Source organism: Gastrolobium bilobum, unplaced genomic scaffold (assembly GCF_033153095.1).
Source record: "Gastrolobium bilobum isolate Gb01-03AN ecotype WA unplaced genomic scaffold, APGP_CSIRO_Gbil_v1 utg22469, whole genome shotgun sequence".
Classification (NCBI taxonomy): domain Eukaryota; kingdom Viridiplantae; phylum Streptophyta; class Magnoliopsida; order Fabales; family Fabaceae; genus Gastrolobium; species Gastrolobium bilobum.
This window is the reverse complement of record NW_026900129.1, coordinates 117,140-136,414: the sequence shown is the minus strand read 5'-3', so window position 1 is coordinate 136,414 and position 19,275 is coordinate 117,140. Positions and strand designations below refer to the sequence as shown.

Sequence of the window (19,275 nt, the reverse complement as noted above, 5' to 3'; positions counted from 1 at the left end):
GTAACCCTCAGCCAAGTTTCCAAACACCTTTCACTAATTACCCTGATGTGGCAAATACTTCACATACCTCATATCCCCAACCTTACCACTCAACAACACCCTACCACTCGCCACCTCCTTCCCAGCCACAAACATTTCCAACTGTACCATGTTCACTTGTTGTTCCATGTCCCCTGAAACCACTTGAGCCTCCTTACCCTAGAGGATTTGATGTGAATGCTAAATGTGATTATCATGCTGGAATTATGGGCCATTCTACTGAAAATTGTAATGCTTTAAAGTTTAAGGTGCAGAATTTAATTGATGCCAAGTGGTTGAACTTTAAGGAAGATGCTCCTAATGTTGGCAATAACCCTTTGCCTAATCATGGAAGTTCTGGGGTCAATGCTATTGAAGAATTTTCAAATCAGCATCTTGTGAGAAAGGTGGCAGATATCAAAACTCCTCTAAAAACAATTTTCGAAGAGCTTTGTAAGTATGGGATGATACAATCCCAAGTTAAAAGAGAGGAAATCCACGATGAAAGGATGATGTGTGGAATCCATCCAAATATGGGGTATTCCATTGAAGATTGTGACGAATTTAAGAAAATTCTTCAGGATTTGATAGACATGCAATTTGTGCAAATTGGCTGCCAACATGAGGATAGTGATGTAAATATGGTTAAGGAGAAAGAAGATCAGGTGGGTGTGGGTACCCAGGTTCCGATGGTGATCCCGCCAACTATTGAGCATACCGCCTCCATCCAAAAACCACTGGTAGTTCATTATACAAGAAACTCATCCATGCAAACAACATGCAGCCCAAAGCCAATAACCATTCAAGTACCAACCCCTTTTGCCTACAAGGACACCAAAGCTGTGCCATAGAAGTATGGTGTGCAGGTTCTTACTAACAGTCCTCAAAGTGATATATTACCAGCGTCTTCTAGTACAGGCTTTTCTATTGTCACAAATGTTTCTAGAATTGGTGGGATGACCCGAAGTGGTCGTATTTATAACCCCGAAGATCTTCGAAATGATTCAGCCAAGGAAGTAATGAAAGAAGACAGAAAGAAGAACAAAGATGGAAGCATTTGTGGAGAAAAAGAAGTTAGTCCAGATGAGCGCAAGAAAGCGGTAACTAATGAAGAAGCCTGTGAGTTTTTGAAGTTCATAAGACAAAGTGAATATAAAGTGGTAGAACAATTGAATCACACTCCGGCAAAAATATCTCTCCTGTCTTTATTGTTGAACTTTGAACCGCACAGAAAGGTATTAATGAAGGTATTGAATGAAGCTCATGTTGCCCATGACATTGCGGTGGACAAGTTGGATGGCATTGTCGGTAACATTGTTGCTGATAATTATGTCAGTTTTACTGATGATGAAATACCTGCGGATGGAAGGGGGCATAATAGAGCATTTCATATTTCTATGAAATGTCAAGATCATGCTATGGCTAAAGTACTTATTGACAACGGATCCTCTTTGAATGTAATGCCACTATCAACACTATCAAAGCTGCCTTTTGATATGTCATACATGAGACCAAGTACTATGATAGTGAGAGCTTTCGATGGTACTAGAAGAGAAGTGATTGGGGAAATTGACATTCCGATCCAGATTGGCCCATGTACTTTTGAAATCACCTTCCAAGTGATGGACAATATGCCAGCCTATAGTTGTCTCTTGAGGCGATCTTGGATTCACTCTGCGGGAGTTGTGCCCTCCATATTGCACCAAAAGTTGAAGTTCATAGTAGACAACAAGTTGGTAATTGTTTCAGGTGAAGAAGATTTGTTGGTGAGTAAAACATCATCAAACCCTTATATTGAAGCTGCAGAGGAGGCCGTTGAAACTTCGTTCCAAGCACTTGAGATTGCTAACACCATCTACGTAGGGGAAGGAGCACAAGTTATAAAGACAACACCATCTAATGCATCATTAATGGTGGCTAAACTTATGCTCGAAGGAGGTTGTTTGTATGGGCACGGGCTAGGGGAAAATGGAGAAGGCATTGCTGAGCCGCTACAACTGTGTGAGAATAAAAACAGATTTGGGTTGGGATACAGGCCCACTAGAGCGGATAAAAAAAGAGTCGTGGAAGAGAAGAAGGAAAGAAGGATAGCTCGGTTGGAAGGTAGGGATCCAAGAAGTGAGGGGGTTCCCATTTGTGATATTCGGCAAAGCTTCCGAAGTGCTGGACTGGTGTTTTTGGATCAAGTGGGCTATTGAAGATGATCGTCCTGGCAATGGCAATATTAACTTGGTATATCCATGTTCTTCGGATACAGAGCTTGGCAATTGGGAGGTGGTCGAGTTACCCGTGATCTTAGATTCAAAGTAATTTGTAATGCTAATCCTATTGCTCTACCCAAGGCTTTAGGAGTACTTTTTGTAACATGGGCTCACATGTTTTGTTTCAGTATTTGTTATCAATGAATGCATTTTCTTCAATTTATCCTTGTTTTCTTTATCTTTCACCTAGCCACTACTTCAATCTTTATTCATCTTATTTCTCTTCCTTTGTTAACACCAATAAATATAGATCTGAAAGTGATTCTCTTGAAAATGACCATGTTAGCATCTCATCATATGATTTTGACCACCCTATTAACATGCTGATAAGGATAATGAAGAAAGTTGGGAACCTCCCCCTGAGTTAATGAGATTAATAGAACAAGAAGCCAAAGAAATTCAACCCCATGAGGAGTCAATTGAAATAATCAATTTGGGGACTGAACATGATAAAAGGGAAATTAAAGTTGGCACATGTATGAAAGAAAGTGAGCGTAGCAAGTTGATTAAGCTCTTGTACGATTATAGTGATATTTTTGCCTGGTCATATCAAGATATGCCTGGGCTAGATGCTAGCATAGTTGAGCATAAATTACCTATGAAGCCCGAGTGTCCCCCAGTTAAGCAAAAGTTGAGACGAATGAAAGCAGAGATGCTACTGAAAGTTAGAGAAGAAGTGAAAAAACTGTTCGATGCCGGTTTCCTTTCAGTTTCCAGGTACCCTCAATGGGTTGCAAACATTGTTCCAGTTCCAAAGAAAGATGGGAAAGTTCGAATGTGTGTTGACTATCGAGATTTGAATAGAGCTAGCCCCAAGGATGACTTCCCAATCCCTCATATTGATGTTCTGGTGGATAATACTGCTCAACACTCATTTTTCTCCTTCATGGACGGTTTCTCGGGTTATAATCAGATAAAATGGCTCCTGAAGACACGGAGAAAACCACATTCATCACGTTATGGGGAACATTTTGCTACAGAGTAATGCCATTTGGTTTAAAAAATGCAGGGGCAACTTATCAAAGAGCAATGGTGACCTTGTTCCATGACATGATACATAAAGAGATAGAGGTTTAAATAGACGACATTATTGCAAAGTCTCAAACAGAAGAGGACCACATAGTCAACCTACAAAAGCTTTTTGAGCGATTAAGAAAGTTCAAGCTCAGGTTAAAGCCAGATAAATGCACTTTTGGCGTGAAGTCGGGCAAATTATTGGGGTTTGTGGTTAGTCAAAAAAGGATAGAAGTTGATCCTGACAAGGTCCGAGCAATCATAGATATGCCAGCTCCTCGTACAGAAAAGGAAGTTCATGGATTTTTAGGGAGATTGAATTATATTGCCAGGTTCATATCTCAATTAACTGCAACTTGCGAACCAATTTTTAAATTGTTACGCAAGAGTCATATTGTGGTGTGGAATGAAGATTGTCAAAAGGCTTTCGAGAAGATCAAACAGTATCTGCAAGAGCCTCCCATTTTGGTACCTCCTGTGCCGGGAAGACCTCTCATTATGTATCTGACAGTGCTTGATGAATCTATGGGTTGTGTATTGGGGCAGCATGATGAATCTGGTAGAAAAGAGCACGCCATATACTACTTGAGCAAAAAGTTTACCAGTTGTGAAGCAAATTATTCATTGTTGGAACGGACGTGTTGTGCTATGGCATGGGCTGCTCGTCGCTTGAGGCAGTATATGTTGTATTATACTACTTGGTTAGTGTCAAAGATGGACCTGATCAAGTATATTTTTGAGAAACTGGCTCTTACTGGAAGAATAGCTCGCTGGCAAGTTCTGTTATCAGTATATGATATTGTCTATGTCACTCAAAAGGCAATAAAAGGCAGTGCTCTTGCTGAGTATTTGGCTCAACAGCCCGTGGAAGATTATCAGTCGATGCAGTGTGATTTTCCAGATGAAGATATAATAGCTTTATTTGAAGAAGCAGAAGAGTCTTCACAGCAAGAAGGATGGACTTTATTGTTTAATGGGGCATCTAATGCATTGGGGCATGTTTGTTCTACCATGTCCCATGGGGGAATGGTTATATGCATGATGTGTTTTCATGTACTGTTTTATTGAAATGTTATAGAGCTATTAAGTGCAAAATGCTTATGATATGTATGTGGTGTGTTGCCTAGCCAGGAAGCCATGGGGTAGTCCTGGGGGCGGGTACAACATGGGCTGGTACAGTATGGGCTGGTACTGTGTGGGTAATAGACGTATTCCTGCACTTCTCTGATCAGTAGAATTGTTAGAACACACATGACATGATTATCTGTTGCATTGCACTTATTTTGGAACTTATACTATTGAACTGCTTTTGAACATATATTGCACATGTAAGTGAGCTTGGGGTGGAAGATCCTTGAGGACCCCTTGTCTTACTGAGATTTCTGTTTAGAGATCTCACCCCACGTTTGGAGCACATATTTCAGGTTCAGGTAACCCAAGGGTTGAGACCTCGGGTGGCAGGAGGCCAGAACTGAGTTAGCTGATATTGCTATTTATCTGATTATATGCTGGATGCTGATATGCCATCTTATGATTATGTTTTATTATGTCTTTGCTGTTGCGACAATGTTGGGCTTGTATGCCTTATTTGGTGAGCATGGGGATTGTCCATGCCACATTGACATGACTTTCTTTAGGTTAGCTTTGAGTTGTTTAAAAGATCAGGGTATTCTCCGGACTATGTGTTGTAGATCCGTGAGTATAAACTCATCTATTTTTACGATACGAGGTTATTCAGCGTAGATAGTGTCTTTTGCAATATCCTACAGGTGTTATTTTTATGAAAATGATTAAGTAATTAACTTAGCTAAGTTAATGACGTCATAATTGAAAATTAAAAAGTTATTCTGCATATTTTAATTAAGTGTGGCTTAATACGATGACATGTTAACAAACCGGGTTAACACGGGGTGTTACACATGCTGTGTTACATGCTTTGATATTTGAAATGCTTTTGAGCTGTTAAGTGCAAATGCTTATGATATGTATGTGGTGTTCACCCGATGGGATGTGATCCTAAGGGTAGGTACGACAGGGCGCATACTGTGTGGTTAATAGACGTATTCCTGCATTTCTCTGGCCAATAGATTATAGCATTGACACACATGACATGATTATCTTCCATTTTGCACTGTTTTGGAAATATTGTTGATAAACTGCTTTTGAACTTATATTGCACATGTAAGTGAGCTTGGGGTGGAAGATCCGTGAGGACCCCTTGTCTTACTGAGATTTCTTGTTTAGAGATCTCACCCCACGTTTGGGGACGCTTATTTCAGGTTCAGGTAACTTGGGGGCTGATGCCTCTGGCGGCAAGAGGCCGGAGCTTAGTTGATGATTATTGCTGTTTATATGCTGACATGTTTGGATGCTGGATATATCTGCTGATGTTTTGTTTTAAGCTTGCTTTTAGTATGTTGCTGTTGTTGAGACTTCTATTGGGCTTTGTTGCCTTATTTGGGTGAGCATGAGGATTGTTCATGCCACTTTGATTGCTGTTATGTTTAAGTTTAACTGAGTTGTATAAACTATCAGGGTTGTCCGGTCTACGTGTTGTAGTTTCGTGACTAGAGACATATTTATGTTGTTAATTTTATGAGGTATTTTAGTTAGATGTCCTTTGCAATTTATATACAGGAAATGTTTTATTAAATGATTAAGTAAGCAAGTTGGTAATGATTAATGACATCATAATTGAAAAGAAAATATATTCCGCATTTTTTAATTAAGCGCAGCTTAATACGATGATATGATAACATACCGGATATATATGGGGTGTTACATTTTATGTAATGAGAGCAATGGTTCGAGGGAAAAGCCTGTATGTATTGCAATAACTAAGATGCTTGGTTGTGTCTGTCTTGTGTGTTTGCTCCGTTGAGTCTTATTATGATGATGCATATGTGATGACAATGTGTGGGCCTGATCAACTCATAATTTGTGTAACTTGTGCAGAGTCATGGTAGCATCCAGGAGAACTCGCGAGATTGTTGAGGGTCAACCCGACCCAATCCTGACTGCATTGGCTGAGATGCAGGAGGCCACTAGATTGGCCAACATGGAAATGATGGAAGTTGCTAGAGAAGCGAACCAGAAGGCCACGGAGGATGCTCTTGAGGCAAATCGGCTAGCGAACATGACCATGATGAGGGTTATGTTGGAGGAGATGAGGGCTGGTCCTGCTATTGGCCAGTATCCTCCGCCACCACCTCCGCCGCCACTCCCACCCCCTCCTCCACCTAGTGTTCAGGACGAGAGCCTGAGTCACATTGGTAGTGCTACTCATGTCACTGGGATGATGGAACCCTTTTTGGAGCCAGCTGAGGACCGTGACATGATCGATCGTAGGCTGAACACTTTCAGAAAGCATAAGCCACCTCTTTTGATGGGTCTTTGGATCCCATTGCTACGGGTAACCACCGCCACCGGAGAAATATGTGATTCTACCACTGTACATCGCGATGTAGCGTTTCAGTGGGACGACCATGAGTTCTTGGTAGATCTGATAGGATTGCCAATGGCCAACTTGGAGAGTATTCTTGGCATGGATTGGTTGTCCAGAAATTGTGCATTGATTGATTACTGTGCAAAGCACGTGGTGATGTCTCCGTGTGATTCCACAACTAGTTCCTCGCCATATATTTCATTGGTGCAGGATAGGAAGGCCTTGAGAGCAGGGGCATTTGGTTATGTCATGTTGGGAGGTTTGGTGAGTCGGACACAGGAGGATATCACTGGCATTCCTGTGGTGAGGGAATTCCTCAGAGTGTTTCCTGAGTTTCCGCCTCAAAGGGAGATAGAATTCTCTATTGACTTGTTGTCTGGTGTGGGGCCTATTTCATTAGCTCTATATCGGATGTCACCAGCGGAGTTGGCAGAGCTGAAGAAGCATATTGAGGATCTTTCAGCGAAAGATTTCCTTCGGCCGAGTGTGTCTCCTTGGGGAGCACTGGTCATCTTTCTGAAGAAGAAGGATGGGATAATGCGATTGTGCACCGACAACAGGCAGTTGAACAAGGTGACGATCAAGAACAAGTATCCCCTTCCTCGTATTGATGATCTGTTGGATCAACTCAGGGGTGCTTACGTGTACTCGAAGATTGATCTCCGGTCCGGATACCATCTGTAAGAACCCGCACCGTTAATTAAGGTATTTAATTAATTAATTATGCAAAAATAGGAAATGATTCCATAATTGACCCTAATAATTATTTATGAGGCTTAATAGTCATAATAAGTGATTAAGAATGGTGAAAGTCGTTTTTCGGAAGAAAAGTGCAGATACCGGTTCTGCTAGTCGGTATAAATGCGTGCCGAAAAAGTATCCCGGAAAATTAAATTAAGTGCATGATAATTACTAGATTAATATGTAGGACTTGCAAAACGAGTTTCAAGTCCAAATATTGAGAACTGGTGCTAGAAACTGGTACTGGCTTTGAAAAGCGCGTACCGGAAAGTTGCTCAGAAAAATATAAGAAAAATATGATAAATCTTAGAAAATTATGTAGTTTCATAATCCAAATTTTGGGATTAAAATTCTAAGCATAGAAATTAAAATTAATATTGTGTGCTTAAGTGAGTTTTGGCTATAAATACACTTACTATGGCACATTGCCCCAGATACCAGAAAACCAGCGTGAGTTCTCCTTGGTGGCTGACCTCCTATACTGTTCCATTGCCATTTGCTCCATTTTGAGACTTTGTGATCATTGTATGCTTGTTTCTTCTTAAAACCTTCTTCCTAAACACTTGTTCTTGTTTGAGTGAGCCTTGGGAGGTTGGAAGACACCATTTTTCTGAGTGACCAGCCACTGTTCTTGTTTGTTTGGGGGCTGACCTTGGTGGTTGGGTTGAAAGAAGCCTTGTCTTGGGTTTTTGGTGGTCCAAGTGTTGATCTTTGGTGCTAAAGGGTCAACCTTTCTTACCATTTTCGTGCATCCTCTTGTGGCAGTAGCTTGAGACTGATTGTGAGCTCCATAGGGCAACCTTTCCTTCTGTTTTGAGCTGGGGTAAGTGTACTAACCTTTAACTTGAGTTTTAAGGCTTAAAAATGGAAGCTTGAAGCATGTTATGACTTAAAGATGATAACTTGTTGTTGGGTAATGTTGAACACGCCTAGAAACGCATGATTAGGTGTTTAAAATCGGTAAAAGGGAATCTTTTTGGGATATCTTCACGAAAATGCAGAAACTGCATTCTGTCGTGAAATATCCGGATATCTGCCCGTGGAATATCTGGATATGTTTATTCGGATATGGGGTTTTGGGATATCTGGATATTGTATATCCGGATATGTGAATCTGTATATCCGGATATTGCATATCTGGATATGGTCCCGAGGAGTATCCGAATATTCTGGGATTTCGCAGAACAGTAGCTGTGCTGTGCATACAGTAGGCTATTGGGGGTTAGTAGACCCTAGATTGATGAAGTTGAACTTCTGTATTTAATGGACTAAGCCAGAATCGAGGGATTAAGAGCTTGTGGCTTTGTTAGAAGCTTTAAGACTTGAAAACGTAATGATAAGACGTTGTCTTTAATTGTATGCATGTGGTACAAGTTTATTGATTTATATTTGGTCCATATCAGATTGTGATCTGCTGTGATTGGACTTTGAGCTTGTGGCATTGGATAGCTAGCTTAGAGGTAAGCTTTCGTGTCCTCGGTTTAGCCATGTTGTGGTTCCACCATGTCCCATGGGGATATGGTATATGCATGTTGTGTTACATGCTTTTGATGTTTTGGAAATGCTGTTGAACTATTGTATGTTAGTGCCTTGTTGATATGCATGGAGATGTTCCACCTATACGGTAAGCCTGAGTATGTGGAACATACAAGATGGTGAGGCTGTGGGTGAGGTGCAAGCGGTGTTCCTTGTACTACATGTAGGGAATAGACGTATTCCTACATTTCTCTGGCCAGTAGATAGTGATTACTCACATGCCATAGATATCTGTTGCACTACATAGTTTTGGAACTGATAATGATATAAATGCTTTTTCAACTTATATTGCACATGTAAGTGAGCTTGGGGTGGAAGATCCTTGAGGACCCCTTGTCTTACTGAGATTTCTAGTTTAGAGATCTCACCCCACGTTTGGGGAATGCTTATTTCAGGGTCAGGTAATGTTGAGACCTCAGGCGGCAGGAGGCCGGAGCTGAGTTAAATTGCTGTTATATTATGCTGCCTTGATTGGATGCTGGATGTGCATGCTGCTTTTATGCTTATAGCTTCAATTTATGTTTTGGAGTTTTATGTTGAGACTTGTTGTTTACTATGTTTATTTGGTGAGCATGGGGATTGTCCATGACACATAGTATTATTATGTCTTGGTTATGTCTTGAGTCTTTTGGAGTTGTAATAATGTATCAGGATATTGTCCGGATTACTTGATGTAATGTCGTGATTTAGATACACACTTTATCTATATATTGAGGTATTTCAGTAGATGTCTTATTGCAATTTACATACAGGCGATATTTTATGAAATTGATTAAGTAATCAAGTTGGTAATTGATAATGACGTCATAATTGAAAAGAAAAAGAATATTCCGCATTTTTAATTAAGCACCGCTTAATACGATGTAATGTTAATATTCCGGGTATACACGGGGTGTTACATTTTATGGTATCAGAGCAACGGTTCTAGGGAAAAGCCTGTATGTATTGCAATGATTAGGATGTTTGATTGTGTCTGTTTTGTGTGTTTGCTCTGTTAAGTATTATTATGATAATGCATATGTGACCACATTGCGTGGGCCTGATCAACTCATAATTTGTGTAACTTGTGCAGAATCATGGTAAGACCCGGGAGAAACCGCGAGACTTCGGAGGATCGACCTGATCCTGTCCTGGCTGCATTAGCTGAGATGCAGGCGGCCCGACTAGCCGACCAGGAGGCCATGAGAATGGCAAACCAGGCCATGTTGGACGCCGTCAGAGAGGCGAACAGGAAGGCCACTGAGGACGTGTTGGAGGCCAACCGTCTGGCGAACATGACGATGTTTAGAGTCATGTTGGAGGAGATGAGGAATGGCCCTGATGTTGGTCATGCTCCACCGCCACCACCTCCACCGCCACCACCACCACCACCTCCACCCAGTCTGCAGGATGACTCTCAGAGTCAGATGGGAGATGGTAGTCATCTTACGGGGGCCATGCAGACCGTCCCTGTTTTTGTTGAGGATCGGGAGATCGATCGCCGGCTGAATGCTTTCCGTAAGCATAAGCCACCTGCCTTTGATGGATCCTTTGATCCTGTTGCTGCGGCACGTTGGCTTCAGGCGTTGGACAAGATTTTTCGGGTCATGCAGTGCACAGATCCGCAGAAGTTGATGTTCGCTACTTACATGCTAGAGGGCGATGCCCATGAGTGGTCGACAAACCTTTCTCATGTCTACGAGATGCAGGGTCATGTGATGACTTGGCCTATGTTTGAGGACTTCTTCTTGGGTCAGTACTTTCCATATGACGCTCAGGAGAGGCAGCAGGGAGAGTTTGACAGATTGGTTCAGGGCTCGTTGTCTGTGGACGAGTACCTGGCCAAGTTCAACCAGTTGGTGAAGTTTGCACACTTCAGGATGGCGAGGCCTACTCCTACATTTCTGGCTGCTAAGTTCCGCAGGGGACTTAGTGAGGATATTGCTGGTTACCTAGCTGGTTCTGCTTCTAGGGATTTTGGGACACTGGTTCAGCAGTGTCGTGATATTGAAGATTACTACAGCTCGAGTAAGGCCAAGAAGGCCAAGGTTGCTGAGGCGACGAAGGTTGCAGCTGGTAGTTCCACTTCTTGGCGAGACAGGAAGTTTGGGAACAAGAACAAGGGTACACAGTTGGCAGCTCGGCAGGCGCCGAGTCAGTTCAAGAGGACTTCTGTTCAGGGGAGTGCAGCGAGACCTCTTGCTCCCAGGTGTTCGGGATGCGGGAAGACTCATTTTGGGCCGTGCTCTACCGGCCAGTTGATTTGCTTTCAGTGTGGCAAGGAGGGCCACTTCTCCAGAGACTGTCCGTCAGCGACAGCGAGGGCTACTGCAGTGCAGGCAGTGCCACTTCAGATGGTTCCCCTTCCACCTACTTCGGCACCGGCAGTGCCACCATCTTCTGGGAGAGTTTATACTCTGGATCGTCAGCAGTTGGATCGAGCTCCGAACCTTGTCAGAGGTACTGTTACGATTGGTTCATCATATGTCGATGTGTTGTTTGACTCTGGGGCTACGCATTCTTTTGTTGCTACCCCGATTGCTGTGGGGCTTAAGTTGCCCAGTGATGTGCTTTCTCCACCGATGCGGGTGACCACCGCCACCAGAGAAAGATGTGATGCTACCACTGTTCATTGTGATGTGGCGTTTTAGTGGGATGGCCGTGAGTTCTCAATAGATCTGATAGGGTTGCCGATGGCCAACTTGGAGGTTATTCTGGGCATGGATTGGCTGTCCAGAAACTGTGTGATGATTGATTGTTGTGCCAAGCGTGTAGTGTTGTCTCCGTGTGATTCCACAGCCAGTTCCTCGCCGTACATTTCGTTGCTGCAGGCTAGGAGAGCCTTGAGAGCAGGGACATTTGGTTATGTCATGTTGGGAGGTTTGGTGAGTGGTACACAGGAGGATATCACTGGCATTCCTGTGGTGAGGGAGTTCCTCGAGGTTTTTCCGGAGGAGATCCTGAGTTTCCGCCACAGAGGGAGATATAGTTCTCCATAGATCTGTTGCCTGGTGTGGGGCCGATTTCTTTAGCTCCATACCGAATGTCGCCACTGGAGTTGGCAGAGCTGAAGAAGCATATTGAGGATCTTTCAGCGAAAGATTTCATTAGACCGAGTGTGTCTCCTTGGGGAGCACCAGTTATCTTTGTGAAGAAGAAGGACGGGACAATGCGATTGTGCACCGACCACAGGCAGCTGAACAAGGTGACAATCAAGAACAAGTATCCCCTTCCTCGGATTGATGATCTGTTGGATCAGCTCAGGGGTGCTTGTGTGTATTCCAAGATTGATCTCCGTTCCGGATACCATCAGATTCGGGTGAAGCCGGAGGATATCCCGAAGACCGCATTTCGCTCAAGATATGGTCATTTTGATTACTTGGTGATTCCGTTCGGTCTCACCAATGCACCTGCTGTGTTCATCGATTACATGAACAGGATTTTCCAGCCGTACCTGGATCAGTTTGTGATCGTCTTCATTGACGACATTTTGATTTACTCCAAGACGGAGGAAGAGCATGTGGAGCATTTGAGGACTGTTCTGCAAGTGCTGAAAGAGAAGAAGCTGTATGCGAAGCCTTCCAAATGTGAGTTCTGGCTCAAGACTGTGAAGTTCCTTGAGCATGTTATTTCTGCTGAGGGAGTCGCAGTGGATCCGAACAAGATTGAGGCCGTACTGGATTGGGAGAGAACCAAGACAGTTACGGAAGTGAGGAGCTTTCTGGGTTTGGCAGGTTACTATCGGAGGTTCATCAAGGGATTCTCCACCATGGTTTTGCCATTGACTTGTCTTACTCGGAAGGAGACTCCATTTGTGTGGACTCACGAGTGTGAGGTCTGTTTTCAGGAGTTGAAGGAGAGACTGACTACTGCTCCTGTGTTGGTCCGTCCTGATCCTGCACTTGAGATTGAGCTTTACACCGACGCCTCCGGGAAGGGGCTAGGTTGTGTGTTGATGCAGTAGGGCAAAGAGATCGCCTATGCTTCGAGGAAGTTCAAACCTCATGAGGAGAATTACCCTACTCATGACTTGGAGTTGGCTGCTATTGTGTTTGCTTTCAAGATTTGGAGGCATTATCTTTTTGGTTTGAGGTTTGTGGTGTTCAGTGACCACAAGAGTTTGAAGTACCTGTTCGACCAGAAGGAGTTGAACATGAGGCAGAGGAGATGGATGGAGTTCATAAAGGACTACGACTTCGAGCTAAGGTATCATCCTGGCAAGGCCAATGTGGTAGCTGATGTTTTGAGTCGGAAATCCAGTAGTTCATCCAGTTTGTTACATGATAACTTCGATGTGGTTGAGAAGTTCTGCAACTTGGCAGTGACCGCTCCGTGTGAGAGTGTACTTCTCGGATTGGAAGCATCTGATGTTGTGAACGAGCTGCTTGAAAAGATTAAAGAGGCACAAGTTCAGAGAGAGTGTCTGGATTATGTGAAGAACCAAGACAGTGTGTCTTGGAATGATGATGGATTGCTTTTGTTTCAGCAGAGGATTGTAGTTCCTCGAGGTCCGTTGACAGAAGAGGTTATGGCAGAAGGCCATAAGGGTCAGTTTTCTATCCACCCTGGTACTACTAAGATGTATCAAGACTTGAAGAAGAACTTCTGGTGGCCGGGCATGAAGAAAGATGTTGCTATCTTTGTGTCCAAGTGTTTGGTTTGCCAGAAGGTGAAGATTGAGCATCAGAGACTGTCTGGTGAACTTCAACCTCTTGAAGTACCACAGTGGAAATGGGAAGGTATTTCCATGGACTTCGTGGTGGGATTGCCGAAGACTCAGGCGGGTTGTGACTCTATTTGGGTCATTGTGGACAGACTGACGAAGTCTGCCCATTTTCTTCCAGTGAAGGTGAGCTTCACTACAGAGCAGTTGGCCAAGCTTTATGTCCGCGAGATTGTGAGGCTTCACGGGGTGCCCGAGAGTATCATTAGTGATAGGGACCCGAAGTTCACATCTCGGTTCTGGGAGGCGCTGCAGGAGGCTTTTGGAACGCAGTTGATATTGAGTACCGCCTGTCACCCTCAGACTGATGGACAGACTGAGAGGACCATCCAGACCTTGGAGGACATGTTGCGAGCTTGCACGTTGGAGCAGGGCTCGGTATGGGATAGGTACCTTCCGTTGGTTGAGTTTTCGTACAACAACAGCTTTCATGCTAGCCTGGGCATTGCGCCCTACGAAGCATTGTATGGTAGGAGGTGTCGGACTCCTACTTGTTGGTCTGAGGTAGGGGACAAGGAGCTTTTTGGCTTGGATTTTGTCCAAGATACCACCTTGCAGATCCAGATGATCCGTGAAAAGTTGAAGCAGGCGCAGAATCGCCAGAAGAGCTACTATGATGTCAAGCATCGTCCGCTGGAGTTCAGTGAGGGTGAGCACGTGTTTGTGAGACTTTCACCTGTCACCGGTGTAGGTCGGGCACTCAGAGTGAGGAAGCTGAGCCCGCGATATATTGGGCCATACCAGATCCTTGGTAGAGTAGGACCTGTTGTCTACCGGCTTGCATTGCCTCCAAACCTGGCTAACATCCACGACGTGTTTCACGTGTCTCATCTTCGGAAGTACATAGAAGATCCCTCGCACGTGGTGCAACCGGATGATGTGGAGGTTCGGGAGAACCTAAAGACTCCCGTCGGACCACTCAAAATTCTCGATCGTGGCGAGTAGCAGCTGAAGAGCAAGATCATTCCTATGGTCAAGGTGCAGTGGACCGGAAGGACTCCTGAGGAGTGTACTTGGGAGCGTGAGGACGAGCTTCTCCGGCAGTACCCCGAGTTTCGACCAGGTATGTTTCTGATTTTGAGGTCAAAATCCTAATAAGGTGGGGTGAATGTAAGAACCCGCACCGTTAATTAAGGTATTTAATTAATTAATTATACAAAAATAGGAAATGATTCCATAATTGACCCTAATAATTATTATTGAGGCTTAATAGTCATAATAAGTGATTAAGAATGCTGAAAGTCGCTTTTCGGAAGAAAAGTGCAGATATCGGTTCTGCTAGTCGGTATAAATGCGTGCCGAAAAAGTATCCCGGAAAATTAAATTAAGTGCATGATAATTACTAGAATAATATGTAGGACTTGCAAAACGAGTTTCAAGTCCAAATAATGAGAACTGGTGCTAGAAACTGGTACTGGCTTTGAAAAGCGCGTACCGGAAAGTTGCTCAGAAAAATATAAGAAAAATATGATAAATCTTAGAAAATTATGTAGTTTCATAATCCAAAGTTTGGGATTAAAATGCTAAGCGTAGCAATTAAAGTTAATATTGTGTGCTTAAGTGAGTTTTGGTTATAAATACACTTACTAAGGGCACATTGCCCTAGATACCAGAAAACCAGCGTGAGTTCTCCTTGGTGGCTGACCTCCTATACTGTTCCATTGCCATTTTCTCCATTTTGAGACTTGGTGATCATTGTATGCTTGTTTCTTCTTAAAACCTTCTCCCTAAACACTTGTTCTTGTTTGAGTGAGCCTTGGGAGGTTGGAAGACACCATTTTTCTGAGTGACCAGCCACTGTTCTTGTTTGTTTGGGGGCTGACCTTGGTGGTTGGGTTGAAAGAAGCCTTGTCTTGGGTTTTTGGTGGTCCAAGTGTTGATCTTTGGTGCTAAAGGGTCAACCTTTCTTACCATTTTCGTGCATCCTCTTGTGGCAGTAGCTTGAGACTGATTGTGAGCTCCATAGGGCAACCTTTCCTTCTGTTTTGAGCTGGGGTATGTGTACCAACCTTTAACTTGAGTTTTATGACTTAAAAATGAAAGCTTGATGCATGTTATGGAATCTGTATATCCGGATATTGCATATCCGGATATGGTCCCGAGGAGTATCCGGATATTCTGGGATTTCGCAGAACAGTAGCTGTGTTGTGCATACAGTAGGCTATTGGGGGTTAGTAGACCCTAGATTGATGAAGTTGAACTTCTGTATTTAATGGACTAAGCCAGAATCATGGGATTAAGGGCTTGTGGCTTTGTTAGAAGCTTTAAGACTTGAAAGCGTAATGAGAAGACGTTGTCTTTAATTGTATGCATGTGGTACATGTTTATTGATTTATATTTGGTCCATATCAGATTGTGATCTGCTGTGATTGGACTTTGAGCTTGTGGCATTGGATAGCTAGCTTAGAGGTAAGCTTTCGTGTCCTCTGTTTAGCCATGTTGTGGTTCCACCATGTCCCATGGGGATATGGTATATGCATGCTGTGTTACATGCTTTTGATGTTTTGGAAATACTGTTGAGCTATTGTATGTTAGTGCCTTGTTGATATGCATGGAGGTGTTCCACCTATACGGTAAGCCTGAGTATGTGGAACATACAAGATGGTGAGGCTGTGGGTGAGGTGCAAGCGGTGTTCCTTGTACTACATGTAGGGAATAGACGTATTCCTACATTTCTCTGGCCAGTAGATAGTGATTACACACATGCCATAGATATCTGTTGCACTACATAGTTTTGGAACTGATAATGATATAAATGCTTTTTGAACTTATAATACACATGTAAGTGAGCTTGGGGTGGAAGATCCTTGAGGACCCCTTGTCTTACTGAGATTTCTAGTTTAGAGATCTCACCCCACGTTTAGGGAATTCTTATTTCAGGGTCAGGTAATGTTGAGACCTCAGGCGGCAGGAGGCCGGAGCTGAGTTAGATTGCTGTTATATTATGCTGCCTTGATTGGATGCTGGATTTGCATGCTGCTTTTATGCTTATAGCTTCAATTTATGTTTTGGAGTTTTATGTTGAGACTTGTTGTTTACTATGTTTATTTGGTGAACATGGGGATTGTCCATGACACATAGTATTATTATGTCTTGGTTATGTCTTGAGTCTTTTGGAGTTGTAATAATGTATCAGGATATTGTCCGGATTACTTGATGTAATGTCGTGATTTAGATACACACTTTATCTATATATTGAGGTATTTCAGTAGATGTCTTATTGCAATTTACATACAGGCGATATTTTATGAAATTGATTAAGTAATCAAGTTGGTAATTGATAATGACGTCATAATTGAAAAGAAAAAGAATATTCCGCATTTTTAATTAAGCACCGCTTAATACGATGTAATGTTAATATTCCGGGTATACACGGGGTGTTACACCATCAGATTCGGGTGAAGCCGGAGGATGTCCCTAAGACCGCGTTTCGTTCGCGATACGGTCATTTTGAGTATTTGGTGATTCCTTTTGGACTCAACAATGCACCCGCAGTGTTCATGGATTACATGAACATGATTTTTCAGCCGTATCTGGATCAGTTTGTGATCGTTTTCATTGACGATATTCTGATTTACTCCAAGATTGAGGAGGAGCATGCGGAGCATCTGAGGATTGTCCTGCAAGTGCTTGTTGCGTAAAACCGGCAAGTGCACCGATCGTACCAAGTAATAAAAAGTGAGTAAGAATATTGTCCCACGAGGATTGAGGCACCAAATTTAATTTAACTATCCCTTTCTTATTGGATGAACAAAAGTTGGTTTTTGAAGTAATCGTGTTTGTAACAATTGTGAACTATTCAATATTTCGTGAACAATTCAGAGAGAAGTTTGAAAACTTAGAATAAAAATTGAGATTTGAAGAAAAATAAATAAAAAGCTATTGCAGTAAAGGACTCCAACACCTTTCTGATCCCTACCTTGTAATATTGATTAATGTTTATGTTTAATTACCCAATTGATCAAATAATTGACCATCTATTAATTAATTAGATAAGCCCTAATCCCTTAGTGATCTTAACTTTATTAACCCTATTAGAGTCCTAATCCCTTAGAAATCCTTTTTCAAGTTAATCTTTTTAACCCAGTGAATTTTCCACGTTTGCAGTTCATGTAGCCTATCCCTAGTGCATACATGAACATTTATTTTACCCTTTGTCAGGAACTAGAATCCCAATATTCCTATTGAAAACCCTAATAGAGTGGCCAAATCTAAAAGAATTATGGATGAAGAACAGGATAAAATAAATTCAATTGAAATAATTAACTATAAAATTAACCAAACTACAAGGGGTTCAAATCAAGGGTTGTGACCCTTACCACAATATAAAAAAACAAGCCAGACATATTCATGTCTGACAATTCAAAATATTCAAAAGAATTCATAAAACAAAAGAATAACCGGAAGAATTGAGAAGAAGAAATCTTGATCTTTAGTCACCGAAAGCTTGCTCCGATTCCTGTTGCTTGCAATTTCTCCCGTGCAAAAGTTATTTTCTCTTGAGGTCTGAGTCTCTATTTATAGAGTCTTTGACCTTGTGTAGAATCTTGATCGAATCCTTGTCCCAATTTCATTGCAATCGTGTCTCTGATTTAAAAGGGATTTAATGCTGATTGGCGCACCTCCCACGCCACTAGCGTGGTTCCCACGCTGTGAGCCTGGGATTTTTGCTAAGAATCCTGGAGCTCCACACAACTAGCGTGGTTACCACGCTTCAAGCGTGGACTGCTTGAGAGTATGGCGCTACTAGCGTCAATTCAACGCTAGTAGCGTGGTAGCTTCTGCCTGTTTTTGATCTCTGGCGCTACTAGCGTGAGTCCCACACTAGTAGCGTGGATACCTCTTTCTGAAATTGTCTTCTCACGCTTACAGCGTTATACGCACGCTCTCAGCGTAGGCCTTCAGTTTAGCAATTTCCTTTTTAGCTCCAGTTTGTCTGTTTTTCTACGAAATCAACACAAATTCTATATGCAATCTCTGATTGAGATTTTAACAGATTATCACTAATATTTTCCCTTTTTGCTTAAGATTAATCAACATTCTTTCTCTTTTTGGCTTAGATTTCCCTATATGCTGAATGCATATCAAATAATTCCCAGATTTGAACTTTGTTGTCCTCAGCAATGTAATAGATTAAAGTCATCAGCAAAGAATAATTTTGTGAAAACATGGAACACAACATCTTAAGAATTCAGACTGCTATGCATGTATAACTCTCTGTTTAAAACTTCCAACAATGCTTTTCAGTTATGTCAAGAATTGAAATCCTTACTTGAACATTCCTCGCAGTTTAAATGTACTCTCATCACGCTCAGTGTTTGAGGGTTTCACACTTATCCATCAATGTAGCAGTAATTCCATAGGCTTGAACTTATTCTCAATTCCTAAGATAAAGGAATCCATTTTACATGCACAGACTGATCAAAAGGTCTTTGATAGGTTGTAACTTGGCCTGGTTTGGGGGTGAGAATCTTTTGGTCAGAAGTTGATTGGGGAGATTGAAACACTGATTTTAATAATACTTCATTATCTTCTTCATTTTTCCTCATTTTACAGAC

At 42.4% G+C, this 19,275-nt stretch overlaps 1 pseudogene; it reads left to right on the top strand.

Annotated features, from left to right (window-relative positions):
- The first annotated feature begins 245 nt into the window (after window positions 1-245).
- Window positions 246-4,380, top strand: LOC133295435 (uncharacterized; annotated as a pseudogene).
- The last annotated feature ends 14,895 nt before the right edge of the window (window positions 4,381-19,275 follow it).